Source organism: Cyanistes caeruleus, chromosome 3 (assembly GCF_971803275.1).
Source record: "Cyanistes caeruleus chromosome 3, bCyaCae1.hap1.1, whole genome shotgun sequence".
Classification (NCBI taxonomy): domain Eukaryota; kingdom Metazoa; phylum Chordata; class Aves; order Passeriformes; family Paridae; genus Cyanistes; species Cyanistes caeruleus.
This window is the reverse complement of record NC_141703.1, coordinates 13,021,034-13,044,013: the sequence shown is the minus strand read 5'-3', so window position 1 is coordinate 13,044,013 and position 22,980 is coordinate 13,021,034. Positions and strand designations below refer to the sequence as shown.

Genomic DNA, 22,980 nt, shown 5'->3' with positions numbered 1-22,980 from the left:
AGTTTTAACAGAAAGATATTTCAGCTTAATTGAAGCATCTTCTTAATTCTCTACCTTTTCTGAAGCTTCTTTTCTTTCCTGTCACTGGTAGTTTATAAAGTCTCTTTTCATGTTGATCACTCTCCCTCTCTCTGGATAAAAAGATTAATCCGCAAGTCTCATCTGGGTAATGAAAGCGTTAACATCTTGCCCAGGTTTTTGTAGATGGTTCAGTGATCTCTGCCGAACAGGAGCTGGAGCCGTCTGCGATGGAAGGATCTTCATAGCTGTTCTGGAGAGTGTAGTCGCTGCTCCGGCTTGCTGCAGGTCCAGAGACTCTCTCCTTCTTTACTCGGCAGCTTTTTGTGAATTTAGTTACAGCAAAACCTGCAGCCGAGCCAGAGATCGGGCCTGGCTCGCCCCGACCAGAGCCCGAGGAAAACCTCCCCCAGGCCCCCCCATCTTCCGGCTGGGAGCCGCTGGGCCCGGCCCCATCCCCGCCCGGCCGCATGGCCTGGGCAGGGACGGGAGGCCTGGAGCTCAGCCACCCTTCACAGCCAGAAAACAAAGAGAACCAAGAGAGCTCTGCTTTTACACTTTAAGGTAGGGTTCACAAGTTGATCCCACTTTTCAATGGCCTAAACTGCTGTCAATTCTCAGCAATGACCGATAATTGGTCAGGAGAAAAGGCTCCAGGCAGTTCCCAGCAACTCCAACTCCCTTAAAGGTAAAGTAACTCCATGACACTGAGAAAGGTACTTAGGCCTGTGTGTAGAATGAAGCTTCTGAGCAGTATCCCTGAGTTTAACAAGCCTTCCCCAACAATGACCAAGCATTTTGCCTGAGGTGGAGTCCAAGGGCATCAATTTTTCTAGGCTTCTATGCAAATATCTTTCTTAAATGTACATTTGTCAAGCTGTTTCTGATTGTCAGAAATCCACAAGAAATTGGAACTGTCAGAATTTGCTTCTTATTTTTAATTGTCAGAATCATTAGGTTTCCCTTGTATTCTTTTCCAGAAGGAATAATTATGCTCATCTACATTGTGGTTTTTTTTATGTAGGCAACTTGCATGTACATCTTACGTGAAGTGGAATGAAATTTCAAGGAATAATTTTGAAATAGTGATAGTGCCAGGGTGTCCTTAATAACAAACAGATTGTAATGTACAGTTACTAAACTCCAAAATAATATTAATGGTTGGAATAATCTGCCCTGTATTTAGGAGAACTGATAACATTAATGTTAATACTTAAATATCTATGTTTTCATCATATTAGTTTTGTATGACTTACTCAGCGATTCATAAACTCTGACTTATCTGTGGATTAAGCAGGTATCCGATCTGCCTTATGAAAAGTTTAGTGATTCATTCTGCCACAAAATATTTTCATAGAATATCATATAGTTTGGCCTTTATTGTCAAGAAGTCAAACAGCCTGGCTTTAGCAAACAGGACTGAAATTACCAGATTCACTGTGATAAAGATGACCAATACCCCCAGTTAAGTCTGACAGACAGATGGGTAACTTGAAGATTACAAAGTGACAACTTAATGAGGCTTTTGGAAGACTATCAAGTCTCAGAGAGAAAGAAAGTGGGTGAGACATTTCTTGAATCAATATTTATCTGAAATGTTTTTCTCATTCTTCTGGGAGAAAACCGTATCGTGCAGCTTCTTGGCTGATAGTTTAGGGCAGGTCACATCTTCAGAACTGGTTTTCCTGCAGGAATACGGACTCACAGCGCCCGCATCCAGAGCAGAGCGGCACGGAGGGAAAGGCTTCAGCACCACGGGCAGCGCCCACGCCAGGGCAGGCGGCGGGAGCGGGCACGGCCGGACGGCAGCGGCTCATGGCTCATTGCCAAAGGGAGGCAAGCTGGTCGTGCTGAGCAGGAAGGGCCTTTTTGTGCCTGGGCAAAGGTGGCTGTGGTGCGCCTTGGAGAAAGCACAGAACAACAGAGCACGGTGGAAAGCTGCTCTGATAGAGCCTATGCTATGGGAAAGAGATACTCCTGGGATATGGCGAGACCAGAGAAGATGGAGCCAAGCGGCACCAGCTGTGAGAGTGCAGCAGCAAGGCTTGAGGTATCTGACTTCAGAATCTGGCCTCAAACCTGATGAAGGGTCTTCTTTATCTCTCTCTTCTTCAGATCCCATTCCATGAGAATAATTCATAGTAGAAATACCCTATTACTTGAATTTCAAGAGATCTGTGCAGTGCAGCTAATAACATAAAGCCTGCTGATTATCACTGAGTGACTGCCTAGAGATTTCTGCAGAGCTGATTTTGCATTTCACTTTTAAAATAAGTGTGGGAAATCACACATGCAGAGTCTGTGGAAAGAACAGTAACTTAGCAAGGATCGGTAGTGAAGAGTTACTACAGGCTACAATAAATCTTTCTGAACCAGTTTAATTTCTCCTACTGTTCCTGCACATTATCCTTCCTGAGGCTCTCTGCCCATACGATGGATATCACAGAACTGTTCTGACAATGAATCAATTGTGTTAAGGAAGTAGTTGTCTGTAGGACTTGTCAACATCAAATAAAGTATAGCAATTGAGGCAAAGGACTGCAAGAAGAGGTGGGACACTTCAAATGTGCAGCTTGTGATGTGCTGTTATGGAGAAATGGATTTTCAGTTTCTGTCAAACAGTTACTTTAAAGTGACGGAAAAATTGTCAAACTGTTTTTCCACATTTGGCTACTATTTGCACAGTCTGCATTTTCTCATCCTAAGTTTGCAGTGATTGTGATTCCTGATTTGCAGAGGATTTTACACAAACAGCACCTCCTGAGCTCACTATAACTTGTCCATAAGAAGAGGATTCTTGGAATGCATTAGTTGATGCATAACTGTAGAGATTATGGAAGATCAGCTTGTATGAAACTCATAGAATCCCAATTTACAATTTCTGATTTCAATTTTAAAGCTCCCTGTGCTTAAATCTCTGTCACTTCATCCTCTTTTAGTGTAGAGAAATATAAATTCCTTCATATTTTCAAAGTCCTTATACTCAGTAAAAGAACATGAGATATACACCCATAGACATTATAGCTGTCACTATAATTTGCAAGCTTAAATGCTGTGGAATGTAGAGGAAGAATGAAAGTCCAGGATAGAGCAACTAAGAAAGCAGAAAATGGTATTAATGTTATTTTACCTTTTGGCCACCTGTTGTAATACAGCCAATGCCAGCAGTGACTGCAAGTCATTACTTTTTGACAGCTGCTTCATGTGCTTTGGAAAATGACTGTGTAATTGTTCTCAACCTCCTTTCTTGTGGACAGGTGTCCATACCATGATTAGCACTAATTGGCAATGTTGTTGGCAGTCACAGAAGGGAAACTAATGAAAGAATGAGCATGGAGGGGGAATAAATTTCTCAGCTGCCAAAGCAATATGTCTGACTATATTCCTGCCTGTTCTGGGAACAGAATGTCAGCTCTGGGTGTCCCCTCTTCCCAAACATATTTTTTAGGAGAAGCCAAGTTGTTTTAACAGAAAGAAACACTGAGTAGTTTAAAAGGGATTTGAGGCTGACAGATGAAGAAAGACCTGCTTTTGGAATTTTTAAACTTGTGCTTGATCAAGTTTGTTTGATTTTGACTTGTTTAGAACATAAGTTTTCAGAATGGGGGAAAATATGGAGAAAGAGCTTTAAAAATATAACAGCCCAAGGAAAATTCAGAGGTTTTTTTCCACAAAATAATAACATCTAGTTAGGATATTATCAAGTCTGTCTCTGGAATGCTGTCATCATAGTCTTCGTGACTTGGTGATGTTCATCTCACAAACAACTGGCTTCCATCCACTGTCTGGATATGACTTTATATCGACCTATCTGTTGGAATTGTAGAGGACTATTGGTAGATATAATATTTAAGTTTGCTACATGTCTGCCACATGAACACTCAGACATCCATAACATGATTGGGAAAGTCCATATGTAGCAGATGCTATACATTTTCTACTCATTTCAATCAGCAATTCTCTGGTTCTCTCACAGTGTGACATAGTATCTGAATTTTTTGTGAAAGTGTATGGTCTCATTAGTAGGAAAGGGTCATGGTGATCAAGGCATAGTGATTTACTCAAGAATTTACATCACCCTGAAAAAAAATCTGGATTCTGCAGTCATCTTCTAACCTACTTGTCATTCCTCCCACAGACACCTTGAAATCCTTACCTGTTCTCTTAAGTAATATAAGAGACTGTTTCAGATCTACCAGTTCTGAAAACCCTGAAGGAATCACCTTTGCCATAAATGTTTATAATGATTTCTTTTCCTGAAGTAGAGGATGGTAGGAACATGTTGATAGCATTTAGATACGGTGCCAAACATACCACAGGCATGTCCAAGTGTGTACATGATTTTGCATTTCAAATGCAAAAAACAGCCAAACCTCCTGGGGATCAGGTAGAGGCAGCTAACAGGTATAGTAATGTACAGTTCTTAGCTCCCACATCAGGCCAAACTGAAGTATGTATCTGGAAAAGGGTATGGGAAAAGTAAAAATTAAGAAAGACGAGGATTGTGCATGAAGAAAAGTATTATTCCTAGGAAGCAAAGGTGGGTGGGTGAAGGAGAGCTGAGTTGGTATGGGAAAGCCCAATATTGTTGTGCTATCATGCAGGAAAAAGAAGAGAGGGGGCCTGTATTGATTCTTGTATATCATTGCCTTCTCCTCAATGACTTATCAGCATGGAGCCAACTGCATCTTGTATAATGGATGTACTTTCTGTAGGATCGATACTGGCTCATCACACAGCTGGTAGCATTGAACATCTTTTCTGAATTAGCCTGCAGCATTTATTCCCTCTTGTTGCATATCCCACGTTGTGTGTTCTGATGACATGGCAATCGGTTTTGTTGGGTAATGGCTAAAAAAAACCTTGTGCCCACACAGACATGGGAACACAGAAGAACAATGGCAATGTAGAACATTTTCAATACCCTTCTAACCCCTTCCCCATCTTCTTTGAAACAGTGACCTGTTCTATGGTCTGCGAATGACCGCCATCATGGCAATGCCTCAGAGGAAAGAGTGTCTGGATTACCTTTTGGATTGCCTTTGGGAATATGAAACTTATTATGAGAACTCAGGAAGTGTATTTTGGGACTGCACAAGATTTCTATGGGATGTTTTGGAGAGGAATTAAAAGTGGTGAAAGGGATGTACCTAGCTGATTTGGGGAAGAAAAGAATTTGTGAAAAGGAAGGAGGTAAAAGGCTGGTTCCATGTAAAAAGGTTGCTGGTCTTCTCACCATTACTGTTTTTGAGGATGAGGAATTCTTATTTTGTGTGTATGTGTGTGTGTGCATGTAGGTCTGCTCCACCAACTGGAGTAGGATACAGGCACATGGGGGAATGTGAGGGAGTGACCTCTAGGAAACAGTGTCAATCTAGCTGGTGACATAGATAAGTGATCAAATATTTAAGCAGCCATAAGTCTGGGCCAGATACCAGAGTGACCAGAGGGACTGAGACTTGACTTCTAGAGGGAACAGAGGCTCTTGGACAAATTGCAGGGACACAGTGTGAACATGCCCTGAGAGACCCATTCCATGTGTGTGTGGCTTGTTAATTTTTACATAGGCATGTGCTGCATACCTGCATGTGTGCAGGGATCTGCTGGGAATACATGGATCCTGGCTGGATCTGGAAGCATGGAGATGCAGCAGCCTTGCCTCTTTTGGTCTACTGGGTTTGGCATCCCTTAACAGGTTTAATAAAGTTATACTTAGTATACCTGATCATCACGAATGCAGAAATTATCCTGGCAAAGTCTGTATTTGTGTATTGCCAAACTTTGGGAGAATTTAAGTATTTTCCCAAACATGATCTTTTCTTCTGAGAATGAGGAAAATAACTCATGGGAAGTAAAAGTTCTAAAACAAAGGAAGTGAGGAGAAATAGGAAACATAATTTTTGGGCTGGTCTTCCCTGTGGTACATTTATTCTTATTTTCTAGAGAAATTAAGTATTTTTATATTTCTATTTCTCTTTAAACATTAAAGCAATGACAGAAAAAGAACTGTAAATGATGTACTGAGGTTAGCTTTTCTGGAGAATAGTTCTGCTTCCTTTGCTAAAGTGCCTATAGGTATGACTCTTAGGATAATTGTAGCATTTTATCATGTTGGCAGATCCTTTATAATAATTTTTGTTCCCATTAAGCAACAATAGATGAAAGGAAACCTTGGCTCAGGACACCTGTTGGCAGCCTCACAGTTGCTATTGAATAAGAATTGCAGCAGTAGTTGTCACTGCAGACAGGATATCACTGAAGAGGGAGCTGGCATTTTAAGGACTGCTGTGTGTTTGTAAAAGCTTGGCCCAGTCTGAGAGCCCTGCCTCATCCTCCTAGCACAGCTCTTGTTTTACTTGTTGCAGTGACAGGAAGCAGGTGAATCACAAGACTGACAGAATAGAACTCATGTAAGTGGGAACATGAATCTCTTCCATTTTTATGATAAAAAATAAAGGGTTAGAATTAATTAGCTATTTTCAAACCTAAGACAGTTATCTTCTGATTTTATTTACAGTTATTTATAATGCAGATATTTAAATAATTTTAGGATAAATGACAATATACCCAATAGTGAAGGTATTTACTTGGTGAGTATGGTAATAACAATATTTTCAGAAAAAGGAAAATATCTTTAAGTAAATCCCCACTGTATGGTGTTCATCTGTTGCTGTGAGTACTATTTCTTTGCCTATTGTTTTCTGTCCCACAGGGGTAAAACTTTAAATTGAATCGCTGTAGGATCATACTCCTCGCATAATTTGTAAATATACACTGTGAAAGAGATTATGTTTTAGTAATGGTGAAAGCTGGTTAAACTGTTATGAGTTCACATTAAATATTAGAGAAGCCTTCAAACAGGGGACAAAGCAGCAGCCAGAAGGAAATAAAACTTCCTGAATGCTACATAACATCATACTCAAAACTGTGTTTCTATAATCATACGGCAATCATAATTGGTTTTTCTTTTTTTGCTATAAAATCGTATCAATAAACACTCTGTGCTTCTTAAGTATGATCTCTCTTGTAGCAGTCCTCACACAGTATGACTGAAAGCCAAGATGTTACATTCTTTTGCAGGGGACAGCTTTATGAATGTCTCTTAACTGAACAACTTTTTCTGAGAATGTTATGGCCTCTGGTAAGAGGACTTCTGTGCCAGAACTTGAAGGATAAAACTCAGCGTCTGTGAATGCAGGAGGAGAAATAATATTATTGGAACCAATTTCTTAAAAACAAAATTAAAGGTAGCTAATGGAAAGGCAGGCTGAATTTGAGGAAGAATACACAGCTGCCCTGACCACTCTGCCCATCTTCAGGTTGGCACTATGGGTTACTCAGATGCCCTCAACTCTGACACTGACCTACACTTTTTTTGTATCAAGCATTATTGGTCTGGCACAAGGACAATACATTTTCAGGTGACATACATTTTAAATCTTACAACTTCTGTACTCTGCTTTTTAAATCTGTTCAGCTTGATGCATTGATTGCCAAAAGCTTCTGCTTTTGAATAATTCAAGTCAGCTGTCAGTAGGTATATAATTTGGAGAATTGCCTTTGTACTTTTTAAAATCCTCAAGCGTGTGCCAGCAACTGACTGAAGCTCAATTTTAAGTTACGTACTAGAGCTCAGCTTGTACTGAGTTGTATTTATATGAATAGACTCTATGGGTTTAGACTTCTCCCATCAGTTTTTTACATAGACTCCAATAGCAAATTGAAGAACAGTTTCATGTAGCGTTATTAAACTCAGAGCTGATAGGTCTGATGATTTCCATCAAGTTTTTCAATGTCATGATACCTGAATGTCAATGGTGCATTGCTGTAAAGCTGTGAGTATTGCCAGCCTAAATTTTTGTTATTGCAAGGCACTAGAGCCACTTGAATGCAATCGTGGAGTGAAAAGGTAAGAACTCTCTAAAGGTGGGTGAGAGAGAGAGATATTGGAAAACTTTCTTGGGAAATGTGGGCATCCTGGATTGCACACATCTGAAATATGGATGAAGAAATTAAAATCAAATAAATAAAATATAAGCTATTACATATAAATAATCTGTATAAAATAAAACATATGGCTCATAAGCACATGATAAGATTAAGCTGAAACCTAATACATGTAAAATGAATGCATATAAAAAGTCTGATGAACTTGAGGCACTTAACACACCAAGTAACTCTTGAACAATACTATGAGCCTTATGGTCTCCTTCTTACTGAGGTGGTGCATTTCTTTTGTAGCATGACTATGCTGCTTGGTAATCAAACCTCTGCTGTGCTCTGCACTCTACAGGGATGTGGTATGTAGACCTGCAGAGTCCACACTTCCTAAAAAGCTGGAAAAGGATTTTCATGCCTGCCAGAAATACATTGCGAACAGGACATATTGAATCTACATATACATTTATATAAAAACATAAATATAAATTTATTTGGATCTGGACTACATTTTTTCTTAGGAAATGGGATACATGACTTTTAATATTTTTAAATGTGTGGATTAATATGTCTGTAATCATTACATGTATGATCAACAGCAATTTTTCCTTTCCAGTACACATTCAAAGCAGTAGAATACAATGCATTTAGCAAGATGCCATTCTTCTCTTCTGCAATCCACCATGTGGAGGAAGAGATCAAGAGACATGAGGTGAGCAACAATGCTGGTGCCACCAGGATCATTATGTTTCCTTTAATCTGAATCCTGACTCTCTTGGCTTGCTAGAATCTGCAGTTATGGGGAGAGGAAGAATGGGATGCTCAAGAGTTAGATGAGTGTGGTGGTGTCAACTTTGGAGGGGTTGGCCCGAATTTTACTCCCTCAGTCATATGTCTCTTCCTATTCTTGTCAGAAAGAGACCTCTGTGCTCATGGCTTTTATCCCATTGCACAGTCAGTTCACATATGATCCTGAAGCTATTTTCCACTTCTCTGGTCTAGTGTCCCGATTTTGTTGTTCCAGCAACAGGATGATGGCTGAGTCTTTATGCAAGGCAATTATGTTTGAAAAGAAAAATGCAAAATTTGCTTGAGTTTCTGTTAGTATGTGTTCTGTTGTGTACAGTCTCACTGATGTAGAGGTCATAACTGTGGATGAGGTGGGAAAGTTAATTGTAAAGCTGTAGGTGGTTTTATTTTTTAGCTGTTAATTTTGTTAATTTTTTGCCCTTTGAACCATGAGAATTGCCTTAGCTTTTTTTTTTTTTCCCATGAGTGTTAAATTATGCCCTTCACCTCCTTCCAAGCTACTATTTTTCTATCTCCACTTTTATTTCCTACTGCTACATTCCTGCTTCTCTTTACCTCACTGCTCCACTCTGACTTCCTTCATAAAAATCTTATTTTCTATTTCTTCCATACATCTCTTCATGTTTTTATCCATGTCACTTCTTAAGCTTGTCTCTCTCTTAATATTGTTACCTAGCCTTGGGTACAACCTTGTCTAATTGTGCACTTTTCCTGCAAACCAGCCATGTAGCCATTGCTGAAGAAGTAATGCATAACCCTTAATAATTAGCAGACTATAAAAAGCTTTGAAACAATTTTTTTCCCTGATGTTGGGCTGAGATGTTGAATCCAGCTAAAATATATTTTATTTAACTTTAAAGCAATTGTCTTACCCGATTACTGTAATTTTTCATCAGTTTTGAATGCCAGCCTCTGGTCTAGGTCCAAGACTAAGTTTTATATGGTTTTGTGCAGGGATGTAAATCATAGCAAACATCTTTGGGCTTCTCTAGTTCCAGCCCATTATTGTGAAGTGTAAAGGAAGTAGAAGGTATTTACTAAAACATAATTAAGACTGTAGAAGCCTCTCAGAATATTTTCTAGTTGTCACATGAAAAAGGGAGATTTTCTTGATGTTTGATTGTTAGTGTTTGATTTGCCTATGGCCCAGGAAAGCCAAGACTCTTTGCCTGACCAGTCTGTCAGCATCCTCTTAGGGGCACCCTTCTCTGAATAGTCCTGCTGGGTCCGACTGACTTGTCCAGGAACACACACCAACAGCATAAGGGAGATCCCTCAGCAGGTCTTCCACATTATTCAAATATGTTCCCAGCTGCTGTTGACTGCTCATGAAAGACTCACACTCACAGTTCATGGAATAACACTCTTTATTAATAGAAAATTGTAACAGGTGAAGGTTTGATTGTGTCTGTTGGCGATAGTATCTGACTGTAAAAATGTATTCAAAGTGATGCACAGACAAGCTCCAATACCCAACAAGAGCATTCAGTCACAGAGTGTGGTTCTTACCCAAAAGGCATCCCTATGGGGGAGGAGACAGGTTCAGCTCATTGATGGATCACAGAAATTACAATGGAGTCTTCCCTTACTTCTCCCCAGTCCCTATTTAGTTTTATACTATTTCTTCATGTTTAATGGGAGCTTGAGTCACTCCAGTCATGCACACCTTGGTTACTGATTGGTGTAACTCACTTTGCTCTTAAAGGTTTGGTCAGTAAAACATAGAGCACATGCACAGTGAGGGGTGGTTGTACCTTGGAGGGGGTACCTTTAGGATGTAGGTGTGTGCTAATATTACAGTTAGGTTATAATGAACCAAGTTTATCTGAGGAGAGTGATTTCACCACAGCTGCTGCCTTGGCAGCAATACATCTCCTCCTCTCTCCCCTGGCTGACAGGTGTTGTGGGGTTTATCAGCTACAAAGCACCACTGAGTTCCCCTCCCCATGAGGATTCCAACAGAGCCTGGCCATGGTGTCTCCACTCTGCTCTGTGCTCCGTTCCATCCCTCTTAGCAGGTGCAACCATTGCAGATTGCAGGCACAAGGAATCACCATGGGATAGGTTTCCAGTGTGCCAACCACATTCTATCCAGGGAGCAGCAGCTGTATTTTACCCTATAATTTCTGTACTTTTATAACTTCTGTTACGATGTGAATATAACCTCTCAGTTTCCTATAATTTTACTCCCAGCCATCTTTCCATTTTAATTAGTAAGGCTTTCTTAAAAACCAGCTAAATCTCAGAGCACTGAGCTTCACAGCCCTTTCATACAGAGCTTGTACCAGGCAGACCTTATAAAAAGGCTTGACTAGGATGTAGCTTTGATATTTCAGTATGCCATATTAAGTAACTTTCAGAGCTTCTATTATTACTTAACTTGTGAGAGTATTTACTGAGTCTTTGTTAGAAGTAGATTTCCAGGTTTCTCTGCTTTTATCTTGCCACCTACAGTATTTAGTGAATTCTAACTTGGAAGGAATTTTTTTGGGCTTTATTCTCTAAGTGATCCAGTCCTAACAATGAGTCCATGATGATCAATTTAATTTAATTTATGTTTTGTCATAAACTGTTACCTTCTTGACTTGTCTGTGTAATATGCAGCCTCACTCAAAAGAGCTGTTGGATACATTTTCAATTGCTTTGTGTGAGTCATTGTTCTAGAGGGAGCTTTTATTATGGATTGAATACCAAGGATGATACATTTACATGCATAAGAACAGATACATGCTCTATTAGATTTATACCTGTTTCCTAGGTGTGCATATATTCACAAATATACATTTGCATTAGTATGCATACAGACTCACAGGGTCTTGAAGACAGAAGGATAAAAAGGAAACATTGAGAAGCTGCCAAGAGGAACTACAGTATCTTTGGTCTGATTATTATTCATTATTTATTCCTGTTGCTGCATATGACAAGGTTGTTCACACACAGTTGTCCCTATCCTTGCATAGTCACTTAGGCTGCTTGCCTTTGTTCCATGCCAGAGCTGCAACTTCATGAATAACAGGATGTGAGAGAGGAGGAGGAGGAAGGGTTGACTCTGGACATGCTGAAATGTCAAAAAAATCCTATCTAAAATAAAAAGCTGAATACCTACCAGCAGACGAAACTATATTTAGCCTCCTGCAAGTACATGAGCAACTAATCAGGAAATAACCAAGAACACAGTACAGGGAGAGCACTTTATAGACAGGTGAGACTGGACCACAATAATTAGAAAAGCAGACCAGATCTAATAGAAGACCTTCCTTCTAGAGCCATAGAAGTTAGGATTAAGGTGTGTGTGTTTGCTTGTCTGGTTCAGGCAACTGCTTTATGTTGCTGGGGACAGGCAGGACAAGCTGCCCAAGCATAAGGTCTTGATGCATCTCACCCCACCTTGCCATCTGCAGTATGTGTGGACATCTCTGAATCAATCACACTGAGCTCCAATAGTCAAGTAGCCAAGGCATTTTTGAGCTCAAAAAAGAATTTATCGGCTGGTTTTAGGTATCTGCTTTAAGATGAATGGCACTGTGGTTGTGCCTTCCCCTCTCCACTCCCTGCAGTGAGGACCCTGCTCCTAAGGACACCTGCAGCACATGCTGAAGATGTCTGTGCTGGATCAAATGACTTTCAACTGAGCTTTGGGAGCTGGCTGTGCTTCCTTTTGCCCACAGTAAGCATGAGGTTAGTTGTACTGCCAGCACTACAGTGAAAGATTTGGATTAGGGTAATTTACCTTGCATTTGCAGTAGGATGTGCCTGCACATGTGGCTGGTCACTACTGTTCTGCTGAGGGAAGCTGTCATGTGTGATGCAATTATCCTGACAGGAAAAGTTGCTTCCATTACTACTTTTTCTGCTACATGAGTGAATATCAGCCAACATGACAAAGCAGCTTAGATTTTTCACTGCTATAAGCTAAGCCTCTGACAGGAGCTGGCCCTGTAGCTGTGTCTGTGTGCAGGCTCACATCTGGGACCCGTGGAAACATCAGTGCAGGAATGTGCTGGGAGGATCCCAGGGGAATAAAGTAACATCAGACATGAGATGGGTGGGGGATGAGGGGTAGAGTCCTTTAGAGAGAGTCAGAACACACAGTGCAAACTTGCTTCCCAGGATTAACTCCACAGGAAACCGTAATTTTGAATGTCTCAAGTTTGGTCCTGGCAACCATGTATACCTGAGAGCGAATGTAACTGATAAACACACTCAAGTAAACCAAGTTGTCATTATTTGATTTAAATTATAAAATGAAATTTAAAAAAAGTAATTTCAAGTTAGTTTCTGACTGCTATATTTTGCTATGTTGGACTCTGCCAAAACATTTTTTTCATTTTCAAGTTCATATTTTTCACCTTATCTGCTTGGGAAACTGTAACATTAAAAAGGAACAAGGACAAACTTCATTTTAAAAACAAGCTGTGTTTCACATCTACTGTCAGTGACAATAGCCAGCTTTTGATGTGTAATTCTGATAGCATCAAAATGAGAAAGCCTGGCAGTGATGCCCTGTTTGGTAATTTTAGAAGGAGGTTTTGGAGCTTACTTTGGGCTTTCTGAACTATTTGAATTATTTACTGGCAGCCACAGGCGAGTGGCATTTTACAGTGTGTTAAAACCAAGCTTTGATATCTGAAAATAGCTCCTTTGGTACAGTGCTTGTCTTCCTTGATTCTCGCAGAAGCTGCATATTTATCATAGCTGAGTGATAAACGGTAAGATTCTGCTGTTTTATATGCAGTGAAATGACAAGGTCAGTTTTAATTAAGCTGAGATCAAGCCCAGTCTGTATTGCACACTTCTGATTAGGTTACTTCAAATTAACATAAGTTTTTGGAGACTTCACTGAAGTCAGTGGTGTTAAACACCAGCTGTGCTGGCAGATAAGCGTGGGATATAAGAAGGAGATAGAATTCACATTGAAATTAGCACTTGGCACAATATAATTCTCTGATTGCAAACTATGCGAAGTTGCCTGCGCTAATTGGTTGATTTTATTTGAAGCAGATGTTGTTAGCTTTCCCACTAATGATCTGGAGAGAAATTTTTTTTGAAAGACATGCCATGTTAGGTTCTCTGCAGTATAATAAGCTAATTACAACTTTAAGTACTTGCAGTAATTAGCACAATGTGTATAAAGTGGTCCTGATCTTTTCACCCTGCTGTATTATTGTTAGGACATGTAAAAAACAAAAAAAGAGAGCTAGCTGGATTTAGTTTCCCAATCTAGCTTTTTGTTTTCCCAGACTTTTATATTAAGGAGATAATGAGCTAGACTTTTATCCTTATTTTTAAGCACACCAAAAAGTTTTAAATCTTTCTCCTGTTTCACTTTATCTCTCTTCTCTAAATCAAATCTGTTTAGTTTTATCTATGTCCATTGAGGTAAAGTCTTCCAACATCTTAAAAAGCCCATTAGTAAAGAGTTCTGTTCAGCAAAGGAGTATTTGTTCACTATTAACTTATTTAATCACTTGCCCACGGATTACCAAGATCTAAAGTATATCTGACCTATAGAAAGAAAACAAACAAACCCACCCTGGAAACTTCCTTCTTTCAAGAGCAATTGTGCTACTTGTGGTTTGTGCTGCCAGTAATTAAAAACTGCTAGCAGTTTGCAAAATAGATACAAGAGGACGCAGCAAGTGATCCTACCTATGGAAAAGGAAAACCAAAATGAGTTATATGAAAATGGTGAATCAGATATTATCCTCGTAATCCCTTCTGAAATTCAGTGTGGTTGTTTCAGATGGTGGGTACACTCCAGAAATGGCTGTTCTGAGAAACAGTTCAATGAACACTGCAGTTTAGCTAGTGGTCTCCCGACATGGTTTGGTGAAACTTACTCTTCATGAACCTCCACCAGCTATTTACACTGAAGAAGCTTTCACTTCCTAGGAGAAATGATTGGAAGCCAGATAGAACCATTTGCACAAATATGGTCACATTTCACAGTTCCCTGGGTTTCTGGGCTGAGGGATGTCACACTCAACTGTCTTGGTCATGTTAAGCCATGTCAGGAATGCCTCTGTGGCCCCAGCCACTTGTGTGACACACACATGCTGCCAGAGACCGGTGCCATAAGGCATCTTCTTGCCACCACCTGAGAGAAGGGTCGGGACACTGTCCTTTTGGGTTTGTTCCCTGGGAAAATTATTTACTGCCTGGAACTGCAATGGCAGACATTTCCAGGCAGCAGGAACCTTCAACAGGCATTCTGTGGGGGGCTGTGGACAGAAGCCTCTTTAGGTGGGCTGAACTGTGCTGTTTGCAGCCCTTGCACGGTCCCAAGCAACTGCTTGCAAAGACTGGCCCAGCAACAAAGAGGGCACAAAGTACAAAGCACACAAAGTCTTTTGGCCTGGCATGTGCAGGGGCATCCGTGACACTTGAGGGGATAGAGCAGGAGGGAGCTCTTGATGATCCAGGGCAGTTCAGCTGGACACTTGCAGTCTGGAAAGATCCTCTCTGAAAAAGTGCTTCAGGCCCAAATGTTTCTTCTTTAGGTCCTTTTAACTGCAAGCCATATCTGTGAACAGTGTTTCCCCTGGTGCAGAAGAGTTTCAACCCCTCATGTTTTCTCCTTTTTTTCCTTTTTGTTTGCTTTACTGATTTTCAAAAGAAATATGTCTTTTGCAATTAGGGCATGGGTTGAATGTCCTTGTGTACCTCTCATGCAAAGAAGGTATAAAAAACCAAAACTTGTATTTTGCATGGCATATTTCACAGACATATATTCCTGGGTTAGCAAAAATGACACAAAGTTTAAAATATTCATTTACTTCCATCAATATTTCACCTTTTAAATAAGCTGGTAAATCTACGTCTTGAGAAGGTGGGTGAAAAAAAGGAAATATTTGTCATCATAGGAGTGGTGAGCTATAAGGAAAACTCTTGAGTTAGCACTAAATTGTCACTCAAAATAAACCACAACTTGATTTCTGTAACTCCTTGAGACCAAATTAATTACTTTTATTGCCTTGGGCAAATCTTCTAGATGTGGGTTTAAGCTAAAGCAAACATGCTACTTCCCTTCAGTCTGAAGAATTGGCAAGTAAAGATTCTTTGTTATTTTAATCTCATGATTCAATCTCCTGCTGCATTAATTTGGTGATTTGACTAATTGGTGGTTTAACCTATTATTAATGTTCCTCCATTAATTTCCTGATGTAATTTTAATGACATCTTGATGTCACTATTGAATTAAAGTCTGTTTAGTCTAAGAAAAAAAGAAAAGTAAAACAGTAGTTTTAGATGTTGTTATCTATTTGCTGAATTTTAATGTGTGTCTTCATTCTAATAAAAGTCTGTATGTTTTTAATATAGCAGATTGGGCTTTAATCCTGAATAAAACAATTCATTTTCTCAAGAATTTCTGTGGTTTTAACTGAAATAAACAGAGTCCATTACACTGTTCCTAGGTCCTACTCCAAGGACAGAATGCAATGCATGTAAAAGTTTCCATGTGAAAAAGCAACTTCTGGGTCAAGTGGCGGTGACCATGAATATTCCCTCTGGACTACAGAGAAGTAACAAAGCAGAAACTGGCTTTCCTTGGCTTTGCTACAGCTCATCCTAAGTCTCCAGACAAGTCTCTTAATTTGATTGTGCCTCACTGCCTGCTCTTGACTCAATTAAATGGGGATCTCACTTCATTCCCTTCAGCTTTTACGTTTCATCTGTTTGTAATGTAAACGTGTCAGAGCAGAGACAATTCATTTTATATTGTTTTTAATTTTTATTTTATTTTATTTTTTTTTAAATCTGCATTTATGATCTCTACAATTTGGGTTGGGATATTGAAGGGCTGTATGGTGCACATCAGCTGTGTAATTTAAGCCAGGTAATACCAGATATGGTGGAACCATACTTATTATTTATAAACAGAAATAAACAGGAAGAGTGACTCTACTGCTCTTCTGAATCGTGCCTGCATGTCACCCAATCTGACGCAGAGAAGCACAAGATGTGTTGACAGAAATTGTAAGAAATGCCACGAGGTGAACAGTCACCTTGTTTTCTAATTTATTTAGCAGTGTAGTGCAGCTTGCACTTGGGGATGAGCTGTGCAGCTTGGCCAGCAGCAGATGTGGTGACCATGTGTGTCTGGCCACGCAGCACACACGGGAAACATCTCCACATCCCAGTCCCTCTGGCTGAAGAGGCACTAAGGTCAAGGCACTGTTACCTAGCAACTAATGAGAGCTGATTAATCCATTTGTGGGCGTCACAGGCTGCAGTGATCCATGGGAGCCAGTGCCTGCTTCTACTATTCGTGTAGCAGCAGGAAAAGCAAGTACCAATTACATCAGTAATGCTGACAAAGACATCATCAGATATGTAAACAATAACAGGCAAAAATGACTGTCCATTTTCAATGCTAGCATCAGATTTTGAATTTCTAACTTTTATTATTCTTTCTTTAAAGACTTGATAGAGATGGGATTTATATGTGAAGGAAATCAGATTGTAGATACAGGGAAATTTGTTTTTTCCAGAAAAGCAAACTGTTGGCTTTCCAGTGAACTCTGTGAAAGCAAAGTTCCACCAGTCTTCAATGTATGTTCAATAAACCCCTAATCAAATTAAAAACAGTGCACCTTTTCTGAAATAAATTATTTTGTGTTTTAAGGGCCCCTGAAGAGTTAAATAAAAATAGGGCATTTTATAATGCATCTGCTTGCTGTCTGCACCAAATGCTCCAGAAGGACAGTACCTCACCCTGTCAATGTCTAATGAACTGTGCAGTTCTGTATGATTTATCATTGCTGGTGTTCCACCAGGAATGATCAATAATATTTTCTATATAATTTCTTTTTTACTTCCAAATGCACCCAGCAGGGTAGAGAAACTTTTTTAAAATTGTTGGAAAAAAGTAGAAACCCTTTCCATATTTTAACAGAGAAGACCTTAGCAGACTTGGTTTGCATTTTAAAGGCTTAAAGTCAAAAGCAAAACTATCTTTCACATACAATTTGCTTATTTTTAAATAAAAAATCTCATGAAAAGCCTTTACATGTGAGAAAAAGACTTTAAAGTGAATAGTTTTAACAGAGGAGATAAAACTTTAAAGAATGTATTTTTCACAGTTCAGTTTAGACAAGAAAGCCAGAAAAGCATACTCCCAGAGGCTCCAAGACCAGCAACAAGCAGAAAGTTTGGCTGAGACTCAGATAAGGTAAAATGTTGGTTTTTTCATGCCCTTCATCTTCCCACTCCCTCAAATGCCTTGTGTGAGACCTTCCATTTTCAGGCATTAGTTTCACATTTTTTCACCAGCTTAAGAGTGTAATGGAGAGCAAAATTTCCCCCCCTGAAATGACCAAACTGTTTTGCAGGTAGAAGTGAAGGAAGAAGGCCAGTTCTCTTGCTGTAACCGGACCAATCTGAGCAATAATACATTTTTTTGCCTGACCCTATCGTGGTTGCTTACTGGTCTCAATCTTGTTTATTCTGAAGAAATTGTGCTGGAGAAATTTCCTTCTGATTAGTGATTAGACACAAAAGGAAATGTGGACTGTCTTACCCACTCTTTCAACTTCCTTTGTGCTAGGCTGTTACCAACACTTATGCTTTCCAGACAGACATTCCTGAGAATCTCTTTCTTGTGTGCTATATTCAAACTCCCTAAATAACACAGGGATCAGAAGTTTTCCCCTTGAACAAGGGTGCTTTGGAGCTGAAAATGTGTGGTCTGATTTGCTTTTCTGAATCTCTGGGAGCTGTGTGGGAAATGGCTGATGCTGGCTGAGGAGCAGCATCTGATAATGCCTGCTGCACAGACCTTGCAAAGGAGCAAGGACCTCAGCCCACAAAGTCAGAACAGGCCAGTCAGAGCATGGGGGCACACCAGGCTGTCTTCTGCAAGTGTATTTAAACCCTAATTTATCTCTGGAACTTGGGAGGGGTGGCTGAATGGTCAAAAGTATGAGGATATACAACAGGTTTTTCAAGCAAGCAAAGATGCCTTTTACACATTGTTTAAACACCCTTACCCTCTTCTACCTCTCCATAGCTGTCTCCATAATTCCCCACCACACAGATAGCAAACATGGCTGAATGGCCTTTAAAGCCTTTACAAGGAAGAAGCACCTCTACTGTAACTCCCAGTAAATTTAATGTGTGTGGTTTTTTTTTTTTTTTTAATTTAATTTATATTTTTAAGAGTAGAAAAGAAGAGGAAAGAAGCTTCAGCTTTGTTCCTGATTTATTGAATAGCTTGTGTTGGAAGGTACCCTAAAGACCATCTAGTTTCAATAAACAAGGGGACATTAACCCATGAACCAATTGCGTATATGCTGTTCGGCACATTTTACTCTCTTACCTTCCGCAGCACAAAAATGTTGCTGAAGTAACATAAAAAGTGTTTAGAAATCCAGCTCTTAAAGAAACCATGTTGGTGGGAGCAGGGAGTGAATGACAAAAAGCATGACAAGCCTGGACTGTGTTGTGCAATTAGATTTTTTTCTTCACAGGTTATTTATCTGCCCTTGCTCACTTCTTTCCTAAGGCCAGGCCTGCCTGTCTCTGTGGTCCTCAGAGTTTAATCATCTCACCCAAATTGCCCAGTTCTCCACCATGAACTGATGCTCCTCTCCAGTTTCAGAAGTGGAAGAGGGGTGAAGCAGTCCCACACTGTGAGCATTCAGAAGCTGCTTGCAAAGAATTTGGCTTCCAGTTTATGAAGATCCATGACCACTTCAACATGTTTAAAGGTAATTTAAACACAGCTATGAAGGAAAAGGAGAGTAAATTAAGAACATCTATCTGTGCTCTGGGAGTTGCAGGGCAGCAAACGGAGAGCTGTGGGCAGTGCCTGGCCCTTCATGTTTCCCACCTGGGAAGCAGTAAAAAGGTCAGGGCAGTGGAGGAGGAGGATGGGGAGGGATGTTGCTCCACATTAACGTAGGGAATACATTTATGTTAGAAGCAAAACTAGAACTCCAGATTTTCATCCTAATTTAATCGTATACCAAATTCTAAAGTGTCAGCATCTGAGGCCTTGAATTCCACGAAAAGCAAAAGAATCAGAATTCAAAAGTTTTTGTAGCTCTTACTAACAGATTATTAACTTGAGTGAAATATCTCCTTAGGACTCAGTCATCCATACAAGTAACTAACTAAAGTTTCTTCTACAACCTCTTTTCAGGACATACATCAATTTCATAGGTGGCATGAGAGGGTTTAAAATAGGACTGAAGAAGGATGGCAGCACTTTAGCTGTCCAAGATGTGACTTGTACTAAGAACCTTCTCTTCCCAAACAAACTGGATTCTGGTCTGTGCCTGTCTGGGTATGTATTTGCTCTCTGAGGTTGCTTGGTGCTCCAGTTACACATTTAACAGCTTTCTTAAGTGTTCTTCAGCTATTTTTCCTCTGCTCTTGATATCTGCTAAGAATAATGCTCAGAACAGCGTACACAAACACAGAGCACTTCTTATTAGAAGAGTGCACTGGTAAAGGTCACTTTATTCTTCCAATGGGTTGGAGTTGGTCCTCAGCCTTACATTGCTGGAAGCAATGTTTCAGGCCAGGCCATTTCAGCAGGAATCTGAAGTGTCTACACCAAGCTGTTACAAGCAGCACACTTAGAAAAGGAAGGACTTGCTTCTTTCTTGGGGAAAAAGAAATACACACCTTAACAGGCAAGAGAAGTCTTCACTACGGACTAGAAGGGAATCACCCAAGCCTGTTTCACCTGTGGTGAGGACAGAGTTCAAATTATGAGCATACAGCACATTGCTCCTTGTTATGCCAACAGAAATTTTCTCCGAGTTTGGACAGCCATCACCTTCTCCTGAGCTACCTTAGACCACCACAGTATGCACCTCCCGTGTGCTGGGTACCTACCAAACCTTGGTGGGGACTAACATAGTGTGTATATTGCCTGGGATGATCCACTCACCACATGACAGGTGTGCTCTCTCAGTTGTGTTATTCTCCTCTTTCGCTTTTTGTTTGTACTGTACATCTTCCTCAAAACCTGGGTCTGTAAAACAAAAATAAAAAGATTTGTTTTACTGACAGGGCAGCTGGTAGGTTTTTAACCACAGTCTGTTTTTATTGAATGCCAGTCACTGATATGAGTTCATCTAAGTTTGTCTTCCTTCTCAGTGCTGCAATCTGTTTTACTTTGTACACTATTGATAATTTTTTAGAAAAGGGAGCCAAAATCAATTAAAACCAAACAATTTTTGACACTTTTGGCTTGCTGCAGTGGTATCGGTTAATCACATGTTCATAAATACTCTAACATACAGGTCAGAAAGATGACAGTAAAATTTAATGCACTTGGGAAAAATAAATTAAAAAGGTCTGCTGGAGAGGTTTTGCCATAGTTCTCTTCCTGCAGCCTGTCAGAGGATGCATAAACCTGTGACCTTTTTTGTACAAAATTACAATATATCTCCTCTATCTAAAGCTGGATAATTACAAGGTTACATAGTCCCTTGGCAGGCTGAAGGAAAGGTTACTCTCATTTTCTTCCTAAGGCTTTAGAGTAATGCTGTGTGCTGGAAAGGTGTACAGTCATTTAATCCAGTGAGAATGGAGAGGAGGGATGGTGTCTCTTGCCATTGCTGCTTAGTTACTAACAGAATGACAACCCTGAATTTATGTTTTAGTTAGCACTGTCTTTCTCTTTACACACACAGCATCCTCTGTGCTGGTTTGTTTGCAGGGATTAGCTGGAGCCAGTGCTCAGTGATTCCTACCAGCATCTCCTGGCTGCACCCAGCAGTTTCTCCAGGCATTACACGATAATGTTTTTAACGGACTGCCTAAGTCTGGTTGGGAAGATAAACTTCCAAATGAGAAACTGTACAGTGTGGTCACACTGGATGTCTGCCAGATGGCAGAAAAATAAATCAAAGTCTGCCCTGAGCAATCAGTGGGATTGAGCCTGGGAATTTCCTTTGATCTGTATCTGGGAGGTGTACCCAGTCCTTTTGCTTTCAGCATCAAAGCTGAAACCTGATGATGACTATGCAAGGGATAACTTTACCCAGAACAGTCATAGCCACTTCAAAGGGTGCCAGTCAGACTTGGGGACTCAAGATGAGTCTGGTGCTTTGTTCCAGACCTGATCCTGACCAAAACAATAATGTAAAAACTGGGGAGTGAGTTGGTCACGTTTGTCACCAAGGAGAAATCTGTTGCAGAATGGTGAGCAGACTGCAGGCACCTGTGTGCTGCAGAACAGCTGGCAAAGGCACAGGTATAGCAGCTGTGAACTTTTGGAGGGGAAATGAGTAGGAAGTGATGGATGTAGCAACAGCTGTAGATAGAAAAATGTGTGCACATATTAAATGGTGCTGTAAATAACAAAAGCAGAAAGTTAAGGTTTAAAGACCTTTACAATTATCAGCACACCCACTGCCAGTTTAATTGATCCCTCTGTTACAACAGTGCCAGCCACCATATATGATGGATTCCCCATTATGATGTATGATGTTACCAAACTGCTGCCATGAAGAAGGAGACTGTCTGTCCCAAGTCTGGACTCTCTGTCCCTCTTCTTTATCTTGCCCCTGCATGAAGGCTGATAAGCCTTCAAAAGTAGTTTTGTGAAAGACAAGAAAGGGTCTGCAGCTATTGCATCCAATTCACAGCAGACTAGAATATCATGGAGCACCTGTGACAGTCCTGTGAGCGCTGAATTCGTTTCTGGGCTGACTTGGCTGCCCTTTACTCTGAGCTTGTGACAAAACTACTGGTCTGTATGGATCAGCATGCAAATCAGCATTCTGTGCTTTGCCGTTGTCCTTAGGTCTTGAAATACTGTTTAACACTTACTGCAATTAGCAAGAGTAATAATTAGAAATGCTTGGAAAGCATTCAGAAAAAAACCCAAACCAAACCCAAAAAGAAACCACACAAAAATAATTAGAAAGGAAAAGAAGTGAAAATATTATTTCCCTGGAAATTTTTTTGGTATTTTCTTCTCATGACCCATCCATCATCACCAGTCCTGTAGTGAAGTCAAGGTACTGGTGCCCTGCAGTAAGGGGGATGCCCACTGGATGTCATGATTGCTCCACAAAAGTGCAAACACAATGTAATTTATCTAGCAGTCAAAATATTATTCCTGAGAGGAAGCAATTTTAGGACGTACGTTTTGTGTAGATATTCTCTTTTTCTGTTTCAGCCTCTCATCTATACACACACATAAATCTCAGATTTCTTGAACTGTGCAGAGTCAGTAAGCCATAGCTAAACCCC

At 40.2% G+C, this 22,980-nt stretch overlaps 1 long non-coding RNA gene across 3 annotated transcripts; it reads left to right on the top strand.

The window, feature by feature from the left end:
- Nucleotides 1-461: 461 nt before the first annotated feature.
- On the top strand, nucleotides 462-22,641 carry LOC111922945 (uncharacterized). 3 transcript variants are annotated; one of them, XR_015284123.1, is made up of 5 exons: nucleotides 462-582; nucleotides 8,573-8,668; nucleotides 17,850-17,938; nucleotides 19,236-19,475; nucleotides 19,910-22,641. It is a non-coding gene; the product is annotated as an uncharacterized LOC111922945 (long non-coding RNA). The 3 variants fall into 3 exon arrangements; XR_015284122.1 differs by lacking the exons at nucleotides 462-582; nucleotides 8,573-8,668 and adding an exon at nucleotides 17,032-17,319; XR_002860831.2 differs by lacking the exons at nucleotides 462-582; nucleotides 8,573-8,668 and adding an exon at nucleotides 17,048-17,100.
- The last annotated feature ends 339 nt before the right edge of the window (nucleotides 22,642-22,980 follow it).